This window comes from Hylobates moloch, unplaced genomic scaffold, assembly GCF_009828535.3.
Source record: "Hylobates moloch isolate HMO894 unplaced genomic scaffold, HMol_V3 SCAFFOLD_20, whole genome shotgun sequence".
Classification (NCBI taxonomy): domain Eukaryota; kingdom Metazoa; phylum Chordata; class Mammalia; order Primates; family Hylobatidae; genus Hylobates; species Hylobates moloch.
In genome coordinates, this window is record NW_026652295.1 from 23,674,218 (window position 1) to 23,700,151 (window position 25,934).

The 25,934-nt window shown below is 41.4% G+C and overlaps 1 protein-coding gene across 1 annotated transcript in view; it reads right to left on the reverse strand.

Moving 5' to 3' along the window:
* DCDC2 (doublecortin domain containing 2) overlaps positions 1-15,637 on the reverse strand; it is a 225,126-nt gene extending 209,489 nt beyond the window's left edge. The window contains exon 1 of the mRNA XM_032141125.2: positions 15,526-15,637. The gene's annotated coding sequence lies outside the window, so the exon portion shown is untranslated. The remainder of the gene's footprint in view (positions 1-15,525) is intronic.
* Positions 15,638-25,934: the final 10,297 nt, after the last annotated feature.

The following is a 25,934-nucleotide window of genomic DNA, read 5'->3' on the forward strand; positions in this document are numbered from 1 at the left end:
TACAAAAAAATTAGCGATGCATGGTGGTGCACACCTATAATCCCAGCTACTCAGGAGGCTGAGGCAAGAGAATAGCTTGAACCCAGGAGGCGGAGGTTGCAGTGAGCCGAGATCACGCCACTGCACTCAGCCTGGGTGACAGAGCGGGACTCTGTCTCAAAAAAAAAAAAAAAAAAAAAAACAGACATACTGAGTGTAACTGCCAAACTGATAGATCAGGGAAAATGAAATAAAGAAAAAGAGTATTCATCTAAAAGAAAGAGTTTTTAAACAGCATGACACAAAGAAAGCACAAAATTATGTGATAAAAATCTAATTAGGGCTAGGAGCAGTGGCTCATGCCTATAATTCCAGCACTTTGGGAGGCTGAGGCGGGAAGATCACTTATGCTTAGGAGTTTGAGAATAGCCTGGGCAACGTGGCAAGACTGTGTCTCTACCAAAATTACAAAAAAAATAGCCGGGCATGGTGGTGCATGCCTGTGGTCCCAGCTACTCAGGAGGCTGAGGTGGGAGGATCTCTTGAGCAGGTGCCTGGGGGAGGCTGCAGTGAGCTGAGATCACACCATTGCCCTGCAGCCTGAGTGACAGAGCAAGACCCTTTCTCAAAAAGAAAAAAAAAAATCTAATTAGGTCATTAATCACAATAAATAAATGGGTTAAATGCATCAAGTGAAAGAAAAAGGTTGTCATACATGGAAGGAAAACCCCAGCTCTGTGCTGTTTACAAGGGACACACCAAGTACTAATGGATATAGAGGCTACTGTTTCACATCCACTAGGATGGCTATAATAGTTTAAAAGAAGAAAAAAATAAGTCTTGGTGGGAATGTGGAGAAATTTGAACCCTCATACATTACTGGTGGGAATGTAAAATGGCGCAGCCTCTTTGGAAACAGTTGGCAACTCCTCAAAAAGAGATAGGATATCATATAACCAGCTATTCCATTCCTAAGCATACACCCAAGAGAATTAAAAACATATGTTCACATACAGGCCAGGCACAGTGGCTCATGCCTGTAATCCCAGCACTTTGGGAGGCCAAGGCAGGAGGATCACTTGAGGTCAGGAGTCCAAGACCAGCCTGGCCAACATCGTGAAACCCCATCTCTACAAAAAATACAAAAAAATTAGCCAGGCGTGGTGGCACGCACCTGTAGTTCCAGCTACTTGAGGGGCTGAGGCAAGAGGATTGCTCGGGCCTGGAAGATCAAGGCTGTAGCAAGCCATTTTTATGCCACTGCACTCTAGCCCCTGTGACAAAGAGAGACCCTGTCTCAAAAAAAAAAAAATAAAAACATATGTTCACATATAAAAAAATTGTGTATAACATGTTAAAAAACATGTTGACATATGTTATACATGAATGTTCATAGAAGCATTATTCATAATAGCCAAAAAGTAGAAACAACTCATGTGTCCATCAATTGATGAATGGTTAGAGCACAAAATGTGGTAAATCCATGCCATGGAATATTAGTGAGCCATAAAGAATGAAATACTGATACATCACGGATGAACCTTGAAAACATTAAGCTAAATGAAAGAAACCAGAAATGAAAGGTCGCATATTGAATGATTTCATTTCTATGAAATGTTCAGACTAAGTACATCTACAGAGACAGCAAGTAGATACATGGTTACCGGATGGTGAGGGAGGGGGAAATTAGAAGGTACAGAATTTCTTTTTGGTACAATGGAAATATTCTGGAATTAGATAATGATGATGATCATAATATTGTGACCATATTAAAAACTACTGAATTGTACATTTACAATTAAAGTGGTGAATCAAAAAATAAAGGTACAGCAAAGCAAAGGGATGGAAAAGTATATATCATGTCTGCCACATAAATGTTAACCAAGAGAAAAACTGAGATTGCTTTATTAACAGCACACAGAGACTTTAAGGCAAAAGAGACCATTGACAGTAAAAAAGAACTTAGCTGGGCATGGCGGCTCACACCTGTAATCTCAACTACTTAAAAGTTCAATTCACCAGGAAGATACAACAATTTAACAGGTATAGTCATTGAAGACCCATAGATCCAAAATAAAGTAAATTTGACAGAACTACAAGGACAAATTGATGAATCTGCCATCAGAATGGTAATTTATAACACACATCTTTCAAAAATTGACAGAAGCTGCAGGAGAAGAAAAGTAAGGAAAATGAATATTTGAACAGTACATTTAACAACATTGATCTAATGCAGGGGTCAGCAAACTTTTTCAATAAGAGGCTGGACTGTAAATATTTTAGATTTTGTGAGCCATTTTGCTGCCATTGTAGCACAAAAAAATGCCATAAACAACACATAAATTGCCATGGTTGTGTGTTAATAAAACTTTACTGAGAAACACAGGCAGTGGGCCACATTTGGCCTACCAGCCAAAGTTTGCCAACTTCTGATAATATATAGATCTAGAAAGGCTAAAAAACAAGCAAACAAAAACTTCCACCTTAAGAAGTTAGAAAAACAACAGTAAAATAAACTTAAGGAAATTGAAGGAAAGATTTTTTTTAAAGAAGCAACAATTAATGACATAGGAAAAAATTATACCACAGAGATGATCAACAAGCCAAAAGTTGGATCTTCGATAAGACATAAAATTAACAAAATTCTGTTGAGATTAATCGAATGACAGCATAAAGGAACAATGGCAAAAATGGAAAAGATGAAACATATGATAGATGTTTTAGACTTCCAAAAGACCCTGTCTCTGGCCAGGCGCGGTGGCTCACACCTATAATCCCAGCAATTTGGGAGGCCAAGGTGGGTGGATCACTTGAGATCAGCAGTTCCAGTCAAGCCTGGCCAAAATAGCGAAACCCCGTCTCTACTAAAAATACAAAAATTATCCAGACCTGGTGGTACATGCCTGTAATCCCAGCTACTTGGGAGGCTGAGGTGGGGGAATCGCTTGAACCCAGGAGGCGGAGTTTGCAGTGAGCCAAGATCACACCACTGCACTCCAGCCTGGGTGACAGAGCAAGACTCCATCTCAAAAAATAAATAAATAAATAAATAAATAAATAAATAAATAAATAAATAAATAAATAAAAGACCCTGGGTCTAAAAACAAACAAACAAACAAAAAACAATTAACAGCACCCAATAGCTTCACTGGTGAGTTCTGCCAAACATTTAAGGAACCGTAATTTCAATCTAACACTAACTCTTTCAGAAGCTATCATAATTTGTATACAAAGATCTGGCAAGAACAATAGAAGAAAATTACATAAATGCAAAAAATTTAAACTAAAAATTAGCAAATGAAATTCAAGATGATATATCATAACTAAGTCAGATTATACCAGGAATGCAAAGTTTGTCCAAAATTTTAAAAATGAATTAATTTAATTCCCCAAGTTGTAGATTAAGGAAGAAAAATAAAATGATCATTTCAAAAGTTGTAGATCAAATTCAGCATCCATTTAGGATAAAATCTCTTAGCAAACTAGGAATAGAATAGAAAAGGACATTCACCCCCCAAAAAAGGAGTTTCCACAAATGACAAAACATTGAAGGCATTCTTTTTGAGACAGAGAATAGGTGAAGTTGCCTGCTAGGCCGCTTCTCTTCAAAATTCTTCTGTAGTTCCTAGCCGTTGCAGTAAGGCAAAGACAAGAAATAAAATGCATATGGGTTGGAAAGAAGAAATAAAATCACCCTGTTCCCAAATAATCTGAATATATACATAGAAAATCCAAAAGAATCTATGGATGAATTATTAGAATTAATAAGAATTTATAAAATTTCTGGACATTAAATGCATACAATGATCTATTGCACTTGTATACATTATTAGCAAGAAACAGAAAATAAACTTCTGAAAAAATATCACTTCCTGAGTCCTATTAGTAAATTACATATTTGGAGAAGTTCTAATTGTATTGGTTTTTAAAAGTATTTGGTGTAATGTGTAAAACATCCTCTTAGTTTCTTTTGACTACCTGCAGCATCTTCAGTTACCTCCCCCTTTCCAAGTTCTGATTTAATTCCATTTCTCCTTTTTGTGATGGGAGAGCCAAAGACCAACAATAGCCAAGAAATCCCTAAAAAGAAGAAAAAAATGGTAGGATATTTCTCACAAGATATAAGAACTCATTATAGGCCGGGCGCGGTGGCTCACGCTTGTAATCCCAGCACTTTGGGAGGCCAAGGCGGGCGGATCACGAGGTCAGGAGATCGAGACCATCCTGGCTAACACGGTGAAACCCCGTCTCTACTAAAAAAATACAAAAAATTAGCCGGGCGAGGTGGCGGGCGCCTGTAGTCCCAGCTACTCGGGAGGCTGAGGCAGGAGAATGGCGTGAACCCGGGAGGCGGAGCCTGCAGTGAGCCGAGATCGTGCCACTGCACTCCAGCCTGGGCGACAGAGCGAGACTCCGTCTTAAAAAAAAAGAACTGATTCTAAGACCATAAGACTTAAAATAGCATACTTTTGTTTTAGGCCTAGACAATTGGACCAATGGAACAGAATAGAAAGCAAAGAGACCTCAAAACAGAACTTTTAAGAGGTTTGGCTTACATTTGGACATTTGATCTACGACAGAGGTAACAATCCATTACTGGGGAAAATACAGTAAATGATCCTGAGACAACTGGCTGTTCATATGGACAAAATGAAATTTGATCTCATACAAGACTCACAGAAATCAATTCATGGTGGGTTAAACCTAAATGCAGGAGGCAAAACTTTAGAGCTTTTGGAAGGCGATATAAGACAGTATGGCATCATGACCTCAAGGTTGAAAGACTTTCTTAAATAATGCACAAGAAAGCACAAAACATAAAGGAAAAGGTTTACACCTCTTACTTAATTAAAATTAGGAACTTCTGTTCAAAGAAGGAAGCCATAAATAGAGAAGGAAAAAAAAACCCTACAAACTGGGAGGTGATATTAGCAAACTGTACAACCAATTAAGGACTATTACTGAGAATATATAAAGAACTAGGCTGGGGCTGGGCGTGATGGCTCACGCCTGTAATCCCAGCACTATGGGAGGCCGAGATGGGTGGATCACCTGAGGTTAGGAGTTCAAGACCAGTCTAGCCAACATAGTAAAACCCTGTCTCTACTAAAAATACAAAAAATTAGCCTAGCCGGGTGTGGTGTGTGCCTGCAATCCCACCTACTCAGGAGGCTGAGGCAGGAGAATCGTGTGAACCCAGGAGGTAGAGGTTGCAGTGAGCCGAGATCGCACCATTGCACTCCAGCCCGGGCGATGGTGTAACACTCCATCTCAAAAAAAAAAAAAAAAAAAGAACTAGGCTGGATGCAGTGGCTCACGCCTGTAATCCCAGCACTTTGGGAAGCCAAGGCAGGTGGATCATTTGAGCTCAGGAATTCAACAGCAGTCTGGGCAACAAGGTGAAACTCTGTCTCTACAAAAAAAAATTAGGTGGGTGTGGTGGCACATGCCTGTAGTCCAGGCTACTTGGGAGGCTGAGGTGGGAGGCTCACTTGAGACTGGGAGGCAGAGGTTGCAGTGAGCTGAGACTGCCACTGCACTCCAGCCTGGGTGACAGAGTGAGACCTCATCTGAAAAAAAAAAAAAGAAAAAAAAGAAAAGAAAAGAAAAAAACATTTGAATAGGCTTTCAACAAAAGAAGTAAACTAACCAATAAACATATAAAAAGATGTTCACTTCATTAGAAATCAGAGAAATTCAAACTGAAACCTCCAATATTTGCCACAGGATTGACAAAAATTAAGAAATAACAAACCAAGTTCATCAAGAATGCAGAAAAACAGGAACCCTCATCTACCACTGGTGAGACTATAAATAGGGACAACCACATTGGAAATTATTTGGCATATCCTACAAAGCTGAGTATGTGTGCACCTTCAATCCCAACAATTCTTCTACTTTGTACCTATCCTAGGGAAACTCCTGCACATGTGCATCAGGAGACATCTACAATAATGTTTGTAGAAGCATTCACATAATGGAAAAAAAACAATCCTGATGTGGCACCACCATAGAATGGATTAATAAATAATGATACACTAATGCAATGGAATACCATGCAGCAGTGAAAATGAACTCAGCAGCATGCGTCAACATGGAAGACTCTTACAAACACAATGATGAGCCAAGTAAGCAAGGCACAGAAGAGTTCACATACTATAATCCCACTACTATAAAATTCAAATGCACACAGAACTAAATAAGTCACTGTTTACAGATCCAAAGTGGTGAGTAAGGGACAGTGATAGATATGCATTCAGGATAGTGGTGACCCATCAGGATGGAGAATGGGGAATAAAGGGGGTGGGACCTACCAGGAGCACACCGGGATGTTGTAGGAAAATGGTAATCGCTCATTCTTGAGCCAGGGGGAGTGGCATGTCTTTGTATATTGTCAACGCTTTATGCTGTTCACATACGTTTACAAATATTCCTGTTACGTATTATTTAGTAACAATTTTTTTCTTCAAAAAGAAGATGAATAAGCTAATTCTCATTTAGAAGGAAGAAAGGGGGAGGGAGGAAAAAGGGAAGGACCGAGGAAGAAGGGGAGAAGAGTGCATAAATTGGAATCTAGATGCTTGTTGGTATCCAGCAAAGAAGAGACTAATGGGAGCAATAACAACAATTGGAAAGGCAGCCAGGAGAGGTGGCTCACGCCTGTAATCCCAGCACTTTGGGAGGCCGAAGCAGGTGGATCAATCACTTGAGGTCAGGAGTTCAAGACCAGCCTGGCCAATATGGCAAAACCCCATCTCTACTAAAAGCAAAAATACAAAAACATTAGCCGGGCATGGTGGCTCACATCTGTAATCCCAGCTTCTTGGGATGCTGAGGCATGAGAATTGCTTGAAGCTGGGAGGTGGAGGTTGCAGTGAACCGAGATCAGGCCACTGCACTCCAGCCTGGGCGACACAGCAAGACTCCATCTCAAAAAAAAAAAAAATGGAAGGGCCCCTCAGAGGAGGTGGGGTCTGGAGCTGGGCCTTAAGAGTTGACTGGATGTGAGACAGTGATGAGAGGAAGAGGAAATAAAAGGAGTCCTAGTGAGAGAAAGATGAGCAAAGACAATACAGAGGGATAAGCATGGGAAAATCCAGCAGGCAAATAGCGGGTCTCTGACCAAGACGCAGCTCAGGGACAGTGAGGAGGCCTGTGGCTGCAGGGGGGAGCCCAGGGTGAAGGACAGCAACACACAGATGGCTCAGCCCCGTCAGAAGGATGCTGAAAGCCAGAATACTCAGTGAGGCTGCCTGCGAGGAGCCCCAGCTTGTGGTGACCAGTGTCCCCTCTGAGGAATGAGAGGGAGACCCTGACCCCACAGGGGTGCTGGAGCCACCTGAGTTCCTTAGCTGTCTTGGGAATCCAAGTCTCACCCTCCTACTCTATCAGAAACGCCCTGTGGTGAAAAGAGAAGTCCCTACTCTTCATCTGCTGTTGCTTAATTCTGTGGAATCTAGACTTCCCTGTGAATAAAGAGAATGCAGGCTTCCTACCGCCCTCTCCCCGGCTGCTATTCTGCACCTGCCCTGAGATTTCCCTGGAGCTCCCCTCCCTGTGGAATGAGGTGAAAAACCCTGAAAAACATATGCCCAGAGGCCCCCTTAGAGTGCGCGGTGGCTTGGGGATGCAGCTGTGTCCTGAGAGGGATCTGTTGTTGAGAGCCTATGAGGCCAGGTCACTCATATGGGGTGCTGCTCAGGATGGGCCCCAATGTCACATCTGGGTAAGTGGAACAAGCCAATCATGGTGGGTTCTGTGTAACCCCCACTCCTTACATATTTAGGGGCAAGGAAAGCTTTCAGTGGTAGATTAGGAGATAGATGATAGATAGATAGATGATAGATGATAGATAGATAGATGATAGATAGATGATAGATAGATAGATAGATAGATAGATAGATAGATAGATGATAGATAGATAGTCATAAATATTGTTATTCTCTCTGCATAGAAGGCTGAAATGCCAGGTTTTTATATAATTGGGCCCGTCTTGTTATTCAGATCTCAGCTGAATATTTACCTCATGAGAAAGACCTTCCCTCACCACTCCATAGAAATTAGCCCCTGGTCACTGTCTGTCACAGCTCTCTGTTGTAGGTGCTGGTTATAGCACTCATCACTCTACAATGTTCAAGACAGTAGGACATTGTCTATTTTGTCACTGTTCTATCTGAAGGGATTAGAACAGTGCCTGGCATATAAGTGGTACTTGATGAATACATTAATATTGTTTATGAGTGTAAAAGGAGAGAGATGAAAAGGGAGAGTAAGACAGAGGAAGAAGGAAGGGAGGGAGAGGAGGGGGGTAGGGAGGCGTCCTAGCTGGAGTCTCAGCTGTATCTCTCACCGGGATTCACAGATCTATGAGCATGCCTGACAGACCGTTAGGTGGACCCATCAGAAATGTATTTTTATGAGAAACTAAGGCATCTCCTGAAAAAAAAAAAAAAACGGATCCTGAGGTAAAAGGAGGTAGAGAAGTAAGTAAAATTGGTCCCAGTCGCAAAGCCTAGGTCATGGGAGACGGGCTTAAATGTGATGTAAGCCCAGTTTCCGTCTCCTTGAACTCATGGAGAATGGATGTGGCTACAAGTAAAACCTGAAATATGTATTCAATATAAATTCCATGAAGCGCTGAACACAAACAGCTCTTCTTTTGTACTGTATGTAAAATATAACGTGGAAGAGGGAGGGGGAGGTGAGAGTCATTCTGGTGCAGGGAGCAGAGTCGTCTTGGCAGGGCTCCCTGAGCCCCTGAGGACTCTAGCATAACCAAGGCAGTGGTGCTGGCAGGAGACAGCGTCATCCCATAGCGGTAACAGTGCCCAGGGGCCAGCACTCGGCTGCACGAGCAGTAGAGGCAGAAGCAGGAAATAGCACCAAAGAGTGCTAGAGTGCAGAATGAGGAACATGGAGAAGCAGTACAGACTTAAGAGCTCCTTCCCTGGGACATCCTAGAAATAACTGGGGAAATTTGGACGGAGAAGTCTATGGGATTGCACATGTACTTTTTATATGGAAGCAAGAACCTGGCAAGCTATGCTTATTAATTTTCACCCATTTTACCTCCAGTATGAAAATATAGGGGTTTGAGACATGAAAGTGAGGAAGACAGGTATATGCAAAAAAAAAAAAAAAAAAGATTCTAATAATGCTAGAAAAAAAACAGGAAACGATTTTAAATATCAATGTTGTTTTTTTAATTAAAAAAAAAAGAAACTCTGCATTAGAGAGTTTTACCCAGAAATGCTGAGATGCAACCAAATTCCTACTTTACAATTTCCTTCCTAAACACGCCACCTTGGAGATCCCATTCTGAGGGATCTGAATAATGTGATTCTTCAACCAAAAGCCACTTGTAAACTACAAAAATCCTCGGAGAGATTCACCAATGCCCCAGGCCTTCTGGAGGCATTTAACTAGCCATCTGGAGCATTCTCCTGTCTCTAGACAATCATTTCACAGCAAGGAAAAAAAAATTGCCTGAGGTCTTCAACCACAGCCAAATTCATGGGAGTCAACAAATGTGTCAGATGGACTATGTAGCTGCCACAGTCGGCTGGGAACAAAACTTTCCTCTTGAAAGGACTGCTCTTTTCCTATGCCAGATAGCATGTAGATGTGACCAAAAATATATATTCCAGAACCAGAGTTCTTTTTTCAGGACTTTTTTCAGTGTCACCTCTGAAACTGACTTGCTCAATATTTATTGGTAATATTAGACTTTTACTATGAGAGAGAAATTAAGGAAAAAAGCTGACTAGAGATTCATTATATTTCAAAACAAATACACATTCCAACCCATTCATCAAACTATTTAAGCCTTTTAACTAAGTAAACATTTGTATCTATTCCATAAAGATGGTCTCAAAATTGATTTTAGATTGCTTCACCAAAAATGTCATTATACTTCAAAAAAGATTTGTTGTGTTGTTTTATTTTTACATGATACTCAAAACCTGATTTTGAATTTTGGCTTCATCACTTAAGCTGTATCACCAATAGAAAAGTTACTTAATTTTTGTAAGCCTTAGTGTCCTTATCTATAAAACTGGCATATAGGATTAAAAGAATGTATAGTGCATAGGCCGGGCACAATGACTTACACCTGTAATCCCAGCACTTTGGGAGGCCAAGGGGTGGGGGGAGCGTGGATCACCTGAGGTCAGGAGTTCGAGACCAGCCTGGCCAGTATGGTGAAACCCTGTCTCTCCTAAAAATATAAAAAATCAGCCAGGCATGGTGGCAGGTGCCTGTAATCCCCGCTACTCAGGAGGCTGAGGCAGGAGAATTGCTTGAACCCGGGAGGCAGAGGTTACAGTGAGCCAAGATCGCGCCACAGCACTCCGGCCTGGGTAAAAAGAGCAAAACTCCATCTCAAAAAAAAGGTATAGTGCTTAGAGAAGTGCCCAGCACATTGTATGCACCAAAAAGTGTTATCTCTTACTTTTTAAGGTAAATCTTTCTTCTTTCTTGTCCAAATGGTATGGTAAATTCTAAATATTATGTATACAGAAATTGAGCAGACCCAGTAAAAATGCAGCAGAGCAGGAAGAAAAAAGACCCTGCTCGGAGTTTAGTCAGTGCCTTACTACCTGAAACGGGCACTGTGGGTGCTCTGTCCAGATCCACTGGCTTCCCTTCAGCACTTGTGTGTGTTTCCCCTCCGGCTTCTGTGTGCCATGCCTGTGACTCTTCTTTGCATACTGTCTTCAGACTACTGGAGCAGCATCATCCAAACTGGCAGAGGGCAGAGAGTGTCTGATGATTTCTGTCCCTCCCCACCACTCTCCCTACCACCACCCCACTCCTACCTCTGTCCCTTCTGCTGGGACCAACCATTGTGAGAGTATGAAAGCCCAGCACCCTTGCTTTAGGTCAGATTAATTCGGAGGCATGATACATACTTCAGAGCTCCCATGTGGAAAAAAGTTGAAGCTGCACTCAGTGGGATGTTGCCTTACCTGATGTCTTACCAATTACTCAGGACACACTTGCAGAATAAATCACTGTGTACAAATCCTTGCCTCAGGATCTGCTTCTGGGAAACTTAACCCAAGACCTACAAGTGAAATTACTCAAAGAAAAGTTTCAATATTACATCTACTTTCAGCTGTCCTGCAGGCATATAAAGTCAGCCTAGCAGCTTTTAATTCCTTCCACTGAGGCAGAAATCATTTTAAAGACCAACCTTGCTACAGGGCACAGTGGTGCATTCCTGTAGTCTCAGCTACCTGAGGCTGAGGTGGGAGGATTGCTTGAGCCCAGGAGTTCAAGGCTGCAGTGAACTATGAGTGTGCCACTACACTCCAGCCTGGGCAACAAAGGAGACTCTGTCTCATTTGGAAAAAAAAAAAAAAAAAAAAAAGCCAATCTAGCCATATGTAGAAAGCTGAAACTGGATCACTTCCTTACACCTTACACAAAAATTAACTCAAGATGGATTAAAGACTTAAATGTAAGACCTAACACCATAAAAGCCCTAGAAGAAAACCTAGGCAATACCATTCAGGACATCGGCATGGGCAAAGACTTCATGACTAAAAAACCAAAAGCAATGGCAACAAAAGCCAAAATAGAAATCTAATTAAAGAGCTTCTGCACAGCAAAAGAAGCTATCATCAGAGTGAACCAGGCAACCTACAGAATGGGAGAAAATTTTTGCAATCTATCCATCTGACAAAGGGCTAATATCCAGAATCTACAAAAAACTTAAACAAATTTACAAGAAAAAAACAACCCCATCAAAAAGCGGACAAAGGATATGAACAGACACTCCTCAAAAAAAGACATTTATGTAGCCAACAGACATATGAAAAAATGCTCAACATCACTGGTCGTCAGAGAAATGCAAATCAAAACCACAGTGAGATACCATCTCACACCAGCTAGAATGGCAATCATTAAAAAGTCAGGAACAACAGATGCTGGAGAGGATGTGGAGAAACAGGAATGCTTTTACACTGTTGGTGGGAGTGTAAATTAGTTCAACCATTGTGGAAGACAGTGTGGTGATTCCTCAAAGATCTAGAACTAGAAATACCATTTGACCCAGCGATCCCATTACTGGGTATATACCCAAAGGATTATAAATCATGTTACTATAAAGACACATGCACATGTATGTTTATTGCAGCACTATTCACAATAGCAAAGACTTGGAACCAACCCAAATGTCCATCAGTGATAGACTGGATAAAGAAAATGTGGCACATATACACCATGGAATACTATGTAGCCATAAAAAAGGATGAGTTCACGTCCTTTGCAGGGACATGGATGAAGCTGGAAACCATCATTTTCATCAAAATATCGCAAGGACAAAAAACCAAACACCGCATGTTCTCACTCATAAGTAGGAGCTGAACAACGAGAACACATGGACACAGGGAAGGGAACATCACACACTGGGGCCTGTTGGGGGGTGGGGGGCTGGGGGAGGGATAGCATTAGGAGAAATACCTAATGGAAATGACGGGTTGATGGGTGCAGCAAACCAACATGGCACACGTATACCTATGTAACAAACCTGCACACTGTGCAAATGTATACTAGAACTTAAAGTATAATAATAATAATAAAAGTCAATCAAGGTTAGGATGTCAACATATGAATGTTGTCGGGAGACACAAATTAGCCTATAATATCCATTATTTGTAATGCCAGAAGTGCCATTTCTAACCAATCACCACCCCCCTTTATTTTGCATATTGTTTGTTCTAAAAAGTGCCTCGTTTACATATATTAGTTATGCCCATTTACTTCCTTTCTTTGAAAGTGGATAGACCAATAGGTCTTAAAGTGGACTGAAGATGAGTTGAAAGCCAGTGGCGAATGAAGAAATGTCTAACCATCAAAGTATCAAGGAAGGAGCCTTTACGCGAGAGTTCCGTTGCATGAGCTACCAGAGAAGGATGTGGCAGAAGTTGGCACTACAACGATCATCAACTCATTCACCCTTTGATGTGTTTCAGTGTATCGATTGGCAATATACATAATTTTTATCATAGATTTGTTCTTATACACGCTAGTTTCTGGAAGCTGAAGAATAGAGTAATGCACTACAGTTACAGAAAATCAGAACCCCCAGGAGAACTGATCAATTATGAGGAGTGAGGACCAAACCAAAGAGATGGGCTTTGGCTTATTTTTGCCTCAGCTTTATTAAGGTATAATTGACAAATAAAAATTGTAGTCAGGATGCAGTAGCTCACACCTGTAATCCCAGAACTTTGAGAGGCCCAGGGCGTGAGCCCAGGAATTCAAGGCCAGCTTGGACAACACAATGGGACCCCATCTCTACAAAAATTAAAAAGTTAACCAGGTGTGGTGGTGCATGCCTGTAGTCCCAAGCTGCTTGGGAGGCTGAGGTGGGAGGATCACTTGAGTCCAAGGCTGAGGCTGCAGCGAGCCGTGATCACACCACTGCACTGCAGCCTGGGTGAAGAGTGAAGTCTTGTCTCAAAAAAAAGAAAAAAAAGAAAAAAAGAATTAGAAAAACACATTAAAAAATTGTATGCATTTAAGGTATACAACATGATGATGATATACATATACATTATGAAATAAGCACAATCAAGTTAATTAGCACATCTCTCATCTCACATAATTAACATTTGTATGTGTAGTGAGAACACTTAATATCTATTGTCTTAGCAAATTTCAAGTAGTATATCAGATAATATTATTAACCATAGTCACCACAATGTACCTTAGATCCCCAGAACTCACTCATCTGTTAACTGAAAAAGCCAGACACAGTGAGATCAATACTGTAAGATCTCCCTCATATGTAGAATCTTTAAAAAGAGAGAGGAGAGAGAGAGACAGAGACAGAGACAGAGATTGGCTTTTTAAATGGTTTCTGCCTCGTTGGGAGGCTTAAGATGCTGCTAAGCTGGCCTGGCTGCAGAACAGCAGAAGTAGACGCACTATTGAAACTCTTCTTTGAATAATTCTAATTGCGGCAAAATTTACTCTCTCACCAGGAGTTTGTTGTGATTCTTTACACAGATTCTTAGAGTCTTTACACAGAAAAGATAGTTAAAAGCTGGGTGCCATGGCTCATGCCTGTAATCCCAGCACTTTGGGCGGCTGAGGCAGGAGCAACACTTCAACCCAGGAGTTACAGACCAGCCTGGGCAAGACGATAAGATGTCATCACTATTGCAAAAGAAAAGGAATGGGAGGGGAGGGGAGGGGAGAGGAGGGGAGAGGAGGGGAAAGGAGGGGAGAGGAGGGGAAAGGAGGGGAGAGGAGGGGAGGGGAGGGGAGGGGAGGGGAGGGGAGGGAAGGGAAGGGAAGGGAAGGGAAGGGAAGGGAAGGGAAGGGAAGGGAAGGGAAGGGAAGGGAAGGGAAAAAAGAAAAGAAAGGCTATTTAAATAACGCAATTTCTGCTCCATGGTGATTTCACAGTCCAGCCATGGGGAGAAAAAAACTTTCATAAAACTGGGCAACCTAAGCTCAAAATCCTTTCAATACTCCAGACAATTCTCCATGTCCTTCACTTACAATTAAGTTATTTTTGTCACTCTCAATGGGAGGAAGACCCTCTTAGATTAGGAGTTAATCAAATTGTTGCTCATTTTCTTCTGCTTGACTCTACAAACTCTGGCAAATACCTCAGGAATGATATCAAGTGCTAGTTACTGCATCAAAGTAAGTTTTGTTTTTCTGTTTCTCAGCTCTCAATTATTTATATGCATAATCATTAAGTAAACAGGTATAAAAATCTCCTGTACATTAGTCAGAAGCAATGTTTAAAAAAATCAATAAAGCCAAAATATATTAGGCAGTCAATGCCTTTTTTCCCCCTAAAGAATTCAAGTCTATGATTTGGCTGGCTGCCCATACAAATTATTGTCAGATTTCATTAAAGCAAAAATTTTAGTAGTGTACATCTGAGGTTGCGGTTTTTTTGTTGTTACTCTTGCTAAATTGTGCTAATCCTTCTGTAATTTAAGGTTTGAGCAATAGAACAATGAAATGAAACTGGATTCACCCTGCTTCAAATTTTCCAGGGGCTTCTTTCATATTTTCACACTACTGACAGGCTAAATTTCTCCACTGACCTTAATTCTACACAATCTCAGAACAAAATGTTCTTTTCTTTTTTTTTTTTCACTTCAAAAGACTCTCACTATCCTTTAATACCAACAATTGTGTTTAGATGGCCAAGTGTCTGACTCCATCTCATCAAAAGGCTGCTGCTGGTATAGTCCAGTTTGGACTATCAATTTTTTAGTCAGTAACTTTCATAGATTTTTTTTTAGTTCATGGACAGTTACTGAGGTCAAACAGTAGTATCTCTTAGTACTCAGAGGTTTTTGTTTTATTATAGGGTAAAATGTCTTAAGTCACCGTTAATTATAATAAATAGCAGACTCATGAAAGAAAACTACCCCCTAGGCTGGGCGTGGTGGGTCATGCCTGTAATCCCAGTACTTTGGGAGGCCAAGGCGGTGGCATCACCTGAGGTCAGGAGTTCGAGACCAACCTGACCAACATGGAGAAACCCCGTCTCTACTAAAAATACAAAATTACCTGGGCGTGGTGGCACATGCCTGTAATCCCAGCTACTCAGGAGGCTGAGGCAGGAGAATTGCTTGAACCTGGGAGGCGGAGGTTGCGGTGAGCCAAGATCGCACCATTGCACTCCAGCCTGGGCAACAAGAGCGAAACTCTGTCTCAAAAAAAAAAAAGAAAGAAAGAAAGAAAACTACCCCCTGCTGCGAAAAACTAAGAGAGAAGTTAACCATTACAAAGTAACAATTGTGCAGGAAATTCTGTCACTGATACAGAAGTTATTGGTTAACTGGAGTCCAGTTTCTGGGATTAATGGAAAGGGCTACTTTAATGAACTATGATGTTCTGATGTCAAAGGTTGAAAATTTTAATTAAAAAATTTTTATCAGTTGATAAGACTGTGAGCAGCAGAGGAGGTAGTATTATTAAGGATAGACATCCTAATATTTTCTACTCACATATATTGGGTTCCACCTTACTCAAAAACTACAGAAGATTCAGTAATTGCCCAATATAGCATTTTTCAACCCCTCAGTTTTGGAATCTTTTTGATCATTTCCCAGTGACATTTTCAGATAATACAATGAAACCATACTGCATGTAGATTTTAAAAGCACATTTTGAAGCATCTTTATGAATGAATAAAAGTTTTAAGAACATTTAACTTAAAAATGCAGTAAAATGTTACTCAGCACACCCTGCACCCTGCCTAAATGTAATTTTCCAACCATGATCAACTCAATTTTAATCTGAGGGAGACAAATGGCAAAACTAATATCAGGAAGTTATTCAAACCAGAGGAGGAGAAGAGAAAGGAAGAAAACAAATCACACTTCATTTATTCCAAGATGCACTTTTTTTATTATTATTATACTTTAAGTTCTGGGGTACATGTGCAGAACATGCAGTTTTGTTACATAGGTATGTGCATCCCATGGTGGTTTGCTGCACCCATTAACCCTTCACTTACATTAGGTATTTCTCCTAATGCCATCCCTCCTCTACACTCCCACCCCCTGACAGGCCCCAGTGTGTGATGTTCCCCTCCCTGTGTCCATGTGTTCTCGTTGTTCAACTCCCACTTATAAGTGAGAACATGCGGTGTTTGGTTTTCTGTTCTTGTGATAGTTTGCCGAGAATGATGGTTTCCAGCTTCATCCATGTCCCTGCGAAGGACATGAACTCATCCTTTTTTATGGCTGCATAGTATTCCATGGTGTATATGTGCCACATTTTCTTAATCCAGTCTATCATCGTTGGACATTTGGGTTGGTTCCAAGTCTTTGCTATTGTAAATAGTGCCACAGTAAACATACGTGTGCATGTGTCTTTATAGCAGAATGATTTATAATCCTGTGGATATATATCCAGTAATGAGATTGCTGGGTCAAATGGTATTTCTAGTTCTAGATCCTTGAGGAAATGCCACACCGTCTTCCACAATGGTTGAACTAATTTACACGCCCACCAACAGTGTAAAAACATTCCTATTTTTCCACATCCTTTCTAGCACCAAGATGCACATTTTTTTCCACATCTTTAAATCTCTGAAACAAGGATGCGCCTTACAGTCAATGAACTCTTACAATTAATTGTCCTGGCCAGGTGGTGGTCACGGCATAGGCGCATTACATGAGCAAATCAGAACTTGATCATACTGTTCACATTGTCATCACTTTAGCTGAGATGTGTGCATGGTTATTATCTCAGATGTTAAGTTTAACTGACTTTTACAATGATTTTTGTTGTTGTTGTTGTGTTTTTTATTTTTTATTTTTTTTTGCTTTTTTTTTTTTTAGCAGTAGCAAAGTTTACTGTGAAGAGCGAAAAGACAAAGCTTCCCCGTGGCGCAGAAGGGGACCCAAGCAGGTTACCTGATATTTTTTAAGATTACAACATGATTTAGCATTGAAATGAAGTTTTAGAAATGCCTTAACTAAAATTTTGCTTGCATTTCTCAGTTAATGTAAGAGAATGTTATATTATAAAAATATATGTCCAAAAAAGAGAAATAAGAAAAAAAATCTATGTATAAGTAAGTCTAAAAGAATACTTGGCCAGGTGCAGTGGTTCATGCCTATAAATCCAACACTTTGGGGAGGCTGATGTGAGAAGCTTGCCTGAGGCCAAGAGTTTGTGGCCAGCCGGAGTAACACATTGAGACCCCTGTCTCTACAAAAAATTTAAAAATTAGCCAAGCATGATGCTGTGTACCTGCGGCCCTAGCTACTTGAGAGGCTGAGGTGAAAGGTCAATTGAGCCCAGGGGTTCAAAGTTACAGTGAACTATGATTGCACAACTGCACTCCAGCCAGGCTGACAAAGTAAAACCCTGTCTCTTAAAAAAAAAAAAGAATACTATCAGTAAGTATAAAATTTTTGAAAATCTATGTCATAAGAAGGCACTGTGTCATTTAATCAGAAAATTTTTTCTTTGTTAAGTGTACATTAAAAAATGGCACATCTTGTAATCACAGTTACCTTAGACTATAGGGAGTCATCCCAGCCTGTAGATCGTAAATCTCTCCTACAGAATTACATATACAACTGGATTCTGCCACCACTTAGCCTTTCCTAAAAAGTCTATGCTCAGCCAGGTTAGTGCTCATGCCTGTAATCCCAGCCCTTTAAGAGGTCGAGGCAGGCAGATCATTTGAGGGCAGGAGTTCGAGACCAGCCTAGCTAACATGGTGAAACCCCATCTCTACTAAAATAAAAAATTTACTGGGCAGGGTGGTGCGTGCCTATTATCCCAGCTACTTGGGAGGCTGGGGCAGGAGAATTGCTTGAACCTGGGAGGTGGAGGTTGCAGTGAGCTGAGATTGTGCCACTGCACTCCAGCCTGGGCAACAGAGCAAGACTCCATCTCAAAAAAAAAAGAGTCTAGTTGCCATCAACATTTCTTCACCTTCAAAATCAGAAAGTTTCCCAGTAGAGGAAGAAACAAAGCTGGTAGCTGTCTTCTTAGGATCTAGCCATCTTCCTTTACAGATGCTTTTCAATTTACAATGGGGTTATGTCCTGATAAACTTATTGTAAATGCAAAATATTCTAAGTGAAAATGCACTTAATACACCTCACCCAGCAAACATCACAGCTTAGCCTAGCTTGAACATGTTCGGAAGATTTACATTAGTCTACAATCGGGCAAAATCATCTCACACAAAGTTTATTTATAATAAAGTGTCGAATACCTCATGTCATTTATTGAATACTGTACCGAAAGAGAAAAACAGAATGGTCGTATAGGTACTCTTTTTCTTTTCTTTTCTTTTCTTTTTTTGAGATGAGTCTCGCTCTGAAGCCCAGGCTGGAGTGCAGTGGCGCAATCTCAGCTCACTGCAACTTCTGCCTCCCGGGTTCAAGCGATTCTCCTGCCTCAGCCTCCCATGTAGCTGGGATTATAAGCGCCCGCCATCATGCCCAGCTAATTTTTTTTATTTCGTAGAGACGGTGTTTCACCATGTATGCCAGGCTAGTCTTGAACACCTGACCTCAGGTGATCCACCCACCTTGCCCTCCCAAAGTGCTGGGATTGCAGGCATGAGCCACCTTGCCTGGCCGTCCTATGGGTACCCAAAGAATGGTATCTACCGAATGTGTGTTGCTTTCACAGCATCATATGTCGAATTGCTGTAAGCTGGGGACCATCTGCACTCTCATCAACCACTTCGATTGTAAGATATTATGGAAACTAAAACTGAGTTTATCTGACATGAGAACTAATTCTAGGGTATTCACCAATAAGAAATTACATTTATAAACATAGCCCAGATCACCAAAGAATCACTATTTACTGTTGCAGAAAAGAATAATACAGTTTAGAAACATTCCCAATCAGAAGGGTTGAAAGAAACATGGGCTCCAGGTTAGCCGATGAACAGTTAGCTAGACTATTCATCAACTAAACCTGAAACCCATGCCCTGCACTTGCTGGCTCCCTGAAGTTCTGCCATCTCGTATCAAAATGTGGATACTTTGAGACCCTCCCTTAGACATAGCTTTATATTAAAATGTACATTTAGCAACACCATTTAAAAGAAATTTTTAAAAATTAAAAGGTGCAGATACCTATCAGTTTTAAAACTTCACTGCCGGCCAGGCACACTGTCTTACGCCTGTAATCCCAGCACTTTAGGAGGCTGAGGCAGTCAGATCACCTGACTTCAAGAGTTCAAGACCACCTGGCTAACATAGTGAAACCTCGTCTCTTCTAAAAATACAAAAATTAGCTGGGCATGGTGGCAGGCGCCTGTAATCCCAGCTACTCAGGAGGCTGAGGCAGGAGAATTGCTTGAACCCGGGAGGCAGAGGTTGCAGTGAGCCGGGATCATGCCATTGCACTCCAGCCTGAGTGACAGAGCAAGACTCCATCTCAAAACAAAAACAAAAAACAAATACACATACACACACACACACACACACACACACACACACACACACACACTTCACTGCCATGTCTGGTAAACTGCATAAAGTCAGAATCTTTTCCAACCTTCCCAGAAAAGTGAAATCAAGTTCTTCTCAAATCATTCTAGATGAGACATGTCTGGGCCTGGCTTCACATTGATCATGTAGGCAGAAGGCAGCAGAAAGTACAGAGGCATATCCTGTAGTGAACCGGGTTTCCAAATAGATAAAATGGTGAAATTTAATAAATGGTACACCATGTCTTACAAAGTTTTACTCTACTTAATTCTAGCTCCCCAAACTAAATTATGCTAAAGTCATTTCTCATGAAATTTGCTCTATCATTCTTGGCTGTTATCCAGAGCCAATTCAAGCATATTACAATATGAAGTGTGTGTACATTTATTTTTTAACACAGACAAATGTACACTTGCTAAGATCCACTATCTTTACAAGCCAGAATCTCAAACATTTTGGCAGAAGTTAAATGCTTATAAAAAGAAAAAAATTGGCTGGATGTGGTGGCTCATGCCTGTAATCCCGGCACTTTGTGAGGCTGAGGTGGGTGTATCACCTGAAGTCAGGAGCTAAAGGCCAGCCTGGCCAACATGGTGAAACCCCGTCTCTACTAAAAATACAAAAAATTAACCAGGCATGGTGGTGGGCACCTGTAATCCCAGCTACTCCGCAGGCTGAGGCAGGAGAATTGCTTGAACCTGGGAGGCAGAGGTTGCAGTGAGCCGAGATTGCACCACTGCACTCCAGCCTGGGTGACCAGAGAGAAACTCTGTCTCAAAAAGAAAAGAAAAAAGAAAAAGAAAAAAATCCTACCTTACATTCAACACCTTCTCAATATACCCATCAATCTCATATAAAGGTAGAGGCTGCACCAATTATCAACTGTCACCATATGCCACGCGTTTTCTTAAAAGTAGAGAATGTTAGTTTTAATACTTTTATTCTGAGAAATTATTTTAAAATAGCTATGTGATGCAGCAATCTTTCACCTTGAGGTACTATCTTACACTACTGATTTCAAAAATGATAACTAAAAAAAAGAAATTCAGTGTCAGGCAGCATGAGCTTAGATGATAAGAAAGGAGATGTGTTCAGAGTACTGATGTATAATCTAGTTATATTTCTGATTTCCAGATAGGAATTAACTCTCTCTGACAATCATATATTAAAATACAAGCACGTATTAAAATAGTTAAGAATAGCCGGGCGCGGTGGCTCACACCTGTAATCCCAGCACTTTGGGAGGCCGAAGCGGACGGATCACAAGGTCAGGAGATCGAGACCATCCTGGCTAACACGGTGAAACCCCGTCTCTACTAAAAATACAAAAATTAGCCGGGCCTGGCGGCATGCGCCTGCAGTCCCAGCTACTCAGTAGGCTGAGGCAGGAGAATGGCGTGAACCTGGGAGGCGGAGCTTGCGGTGAGCTGAGATCACGCCACTGCACTCCAGCCTGGGTGACAGGGCGAGACTCCGTCTCCAAAAAAAAAAGTTAAGCATAAACAAACAAGCAAGCTTAGGAATAGTGCTCCCTCCTGTGGCCAAACTCCTTGAAAATCATGGGAAAAGGCATCTCCTGGAATCCTCAGATGGGTCATGGACACAGACCTCAGAGAAGCCCACCTGCCATTGTAGGAGCTGTTTTTAAAAAGGAAAATGGGCCAGGGGGCTCATGCCTGTAGTCCCAGCACTTTGGGAGGCCTAGGTGAGCGGATCACAAGGTCAGGAGCTCGAGACCAGCCTAGCCGACGTGGTGAAACCCCATCTCTACTAATAATACAAAAATTAGCCAGGCATGGTGGCGGGTGCCTGTAATCCCAGCTGCTCAGGAAGCTGAGGCAGGATAATCACTTGAGCGCGGGAGGTGGAGGTTGCAGTAAGCCGAGATCACACCATTGCACTCAAGCCTGGGCGACAGAGCAAGACTCCATCTCAAAAAAAAAAAAAAAAAAAAATGGCTCACAAGGCTAGGATTTCATTTTGTGGTGTGGTAATGGACACAATAAAACAGAACACATTTTAAGTCATAAAAGCGTAAAGAAAAATAAATTTAACTTAGTGCTGGAGTCTACTAACCGTTTTAGAAATTTTAATATCTACCATATGTGAAGAAGATGTCTATGAACATTTAAAGGGATATATCTTCTAAAAGAAAAGAAACGGTTTTGGGGAGGCCAGGTGCTGTGGTTCACACCTGTAATCCTGGCACTCTGGGAGGCTGAGGTGGGCAGAATATTTGAGGTTAGGGGTTGGAGACCAGCCTGACCAACATGGTGAAACCCCATCTCTACTAAAAATACAAAAAATTAGGCAGGTGTGGTGGCACACACCTGTAATCTCAGCTACTCAGGAGGCTGAGGCATGAGAATCGCTTGAACCCAGGAGGCAGAGGTTGCAGTGAGACGAGATTGCACCACTTCACTCTAGCCTGAGTGGCAGAGTGAGACTCCATCTAAAAATTAAAAAAAGAAAAAGAAAAAAAAAGAAATGGAATGGTCTTGGGGTTTGTGGATCCTACTCCTTATTATAAAACACAGTGGTTCTCAACCAGAACCACTCCGAAGATAATAGCAATGTCTAGAGACATTTCTGGTTGTCACAACTCGGGAGGGGTGCTACTGGGACCTAGTGAGTAAAGGTCAGAAATATTGTTAAACATCCTGCAATGCACAGATCACCTCTCGCCCCTACAAAGAATTATCTCGACCAAAATGTCAATAGAACTGAGGTTGAGAAATCCTGATATAAGAATATTCTACAATCATTTTCATGTGCAATCTATAAGCCATAAACTTTATAAATAGTATTTATTAAATTCAAAGCCAAATACATTTTCACTAAAACTCCAGCAATAAAATCAGAAATTCAGGAAGTATGATTCTCATGAACTCAGTCTCATATCTGATTACATTCTTTTAGGATATTTTGTCTTATAATATGATATACTTACAATGTTTAGCCATTGTCTTTCAAAGTAGAAAATACAGTCCACATGAGGTGGCTCACACCTATAATCCCAGCACTTTGGGAGGCCGAGGCGGGTGGATCACCTGAAGTCAGGAGTTCGAGACCAGCCTGGCCAATATGGCAAAACCCTGTCTCTACTAAAAACCCAAAAATTAGCCAGATGTGGTGGTGCACAACTGTAATTCCAGTACTCAGGAGGCTGAACCAGAAGAATCACTTGAACCTGGGAGGCGTAGTTTGCAGTGAGTGGAGATTGCACCATTGCACTCCAGCCTGGGCAACAAGAGTAAAACTCCATCTCAAAAAAAAAAAAATAGAAAATACATTTGAGTGTTTTGGTCAATAGGAAGCATGAGATATAAATTCATATATGTATTATTGTCCCATGGAGAAATGCTAAGAGAGTAAAATTGTTTAAATTAACTCCAGGTGGGTCTAAATGTTTTCATTAGAAAATATGCCTGCTAGCAAAAGGTGCTTTGAGAGCAGGAGAAAAGAGAGAACAGATTAACAGAGGCATTGTCATCCCTCCAGCAACCAAGGAAAAGCAATTATTTTAGGACTGACATCCCCAGCCTGGGATCCTTGTATCCTTAGGCTCTGTGAAAATAAGAAGAGTCTGAAAGCTATTTTCACCATGTCAAAAATCATCTAATAACAACGGAACACTTATCTACAGTAAAATAGATTAGGCTTACTAAAATGAAAAACTCAATGTGCAGACACATACTACATGGAAGTTCATTTCACCTAATGTAACATGGCTGAAATTTCTATACCCTCTACAAAACAATAATACAAACAGTTCTTTAGGTTTAAACAAAAGTTGCAAACTACTGGCCCGAAGAAACCAAGTCATTAAGGTGAATAAGTGTGGAAAAGTAAAACCATAATACAATATTGCATCGGCTTTGTTTCTCCAGTTTGCTACTTGCAATCTTCATACAGTGCTTGGTATATGATTACAAATGCAAATATTCTGGCTTAAGCCAGAACTTTAAAAAGGAGTAGAACCTCCCCCAAGTTCAGCATGGTGGTGATGGCAGTCAGAAAGCCCTAAGGGAAACAGTAGAGGGACCGTGAGACCAGACTTCTAAAACCTTGACAGAGAACCATCCTTCCACGTCAAAGCTGAGGATCTGCACTGGTTTTTGTGAAGGAGGCCCATGGGTTGCTCCATTATGGAACTTAATGAAAATTAGAGTGATAGTAACTTCTAACCCCTTTATTACAACCAACCTAACCATCACTACTCCACCAACAGAGCCAAAAGCAGTGTGGTCTCGGGGTAACTTTACTATTTTATTTGGGCTTACCACCAATTAGGTAGTACAGGTGGTCTCTGACTTATGGTGGTTTGACTGATGATTTTGCAACTTTATGATGCCACCAAAGTGATACACAACCAGTAGAAATCATCCTTTGGATTTTGAATGTTGGTCTTTTCCTGGGCTTATGATATGCTGTACAATATTCTGTCGTGATGGTGGGCAGCAGAAATGAGTAGATTTCCCAGTCAGCCAGGTGATCACCAGGATAAGCGCCCAATACTCTACAGTGTACTGTGTTGTCCAGTGATTGTGTCCAACCCTGGGCTAACGCACGGGTTCTGAGAATGTTTAAGGTAGGCTAGGCTAAGCTATGATGTTTGGTAGATTAGATATATTAAATGCATTTTTGACTTATTATGTATATAGATATATCTACAGTGGCCAGGCGCAGTGGCTCATGCCTGTAATCCCAGCACTTTGGGAGGCTGAGGCAGGTGGATCACCTGAGCTCAGGAGTTTGAGACCAGTCTGGGCAACAGGATGAAACCTTGTCTCTACTAAAAATACAAAAAATTAGCCGGGTGTGGTGGCACACGCCTGTAATCCCAGCTACTTGGGAGGCTGAGGCATAAGAATCACTTGAACCTTGGAGGTGGAGGTTGCAGTGAGCTGAGATCATGCTACTGTACTCCAGCCAGGGTGACATAGTGAGACTTTGGCTCAAAAAAAACAAAACAAAAGATATATCTATAGATAGACACAGATATGTAGATATAGCTATAGATAGACATATAGAGATAGAGATAGAGATTGATAGACATATCTAAATGTGTGTATGTGTATCTATCTATCTATCTATATATGCACTCTTTGGGGTTTTTTTGAGACAGGACCTTGCTCTGTCACCCAGGCTGGAGTGCTGTGGTGCAATCTTGGCTCACTGCATCCTCGGCTTCCTGGCCTCAGGGGATCCTCCCTCCTTAACCTCTTGAGTAGCCGAGACTACAGGCATGCCACCACACTCAGTAAATTTTATTTTTTTATTTTTTGAGAAAGGGTCTCACTATGTTGCCCAGGCTGCTCTCAGACTCCTGGTCTCAAGTAATCCTCCCATCTCAGCCTTCCAAAGTGCTGGAATTACAGGCATAAGACACCATGCTGGGCCAGATATTTTCAATTTACTATGGGTTTATCTGGATGTAACTCCATCACAAATTGAGGAGCACCTGGACATACTAAGAGGTAACAAAGGGCCTGCCCTCCTCAGTCTCCTTCGGTGGCTCCTCCTCCACCTCCGTGGTGTTGTTTGGTGTGCCTTGGGGACTGTCCTGGGCCCTTTTCTCCTCTCTCTCCCTAGGGAATCTCCTGCATTCCATGGCCTCCCTTATTGTCTACATGCCAAAACTCCTACATTTCTATATCTAGCCTAGACTTACTTTCTTCCCAGGTCTAGACCAATGTACCCAACTGTTGTTTTTTTGTTTTGTTTTGTTTTTGTTTTTGTTTTTAATTTGCTTGTTTGTTTGAGATGGAGTCTTTGTTGCCCAGGCTGGAGTGTAGTGGCATTATCTCAGCTCACTGCAACCTCTGCCTTCTGGGTTCAAGCAATTCTCCCGCCTCAGCCTCTCAAGTACCTGGGATTGCAGGTGCCTGCCACCATGCCCAGCTAATTTTTGCATTTTTTGTAGAGACAGGGTTTCCCCATGTTGGCCACACTGGTCTCAAACTGCTGACCTCAACTGATCCACCCGCCTCGGCCTCT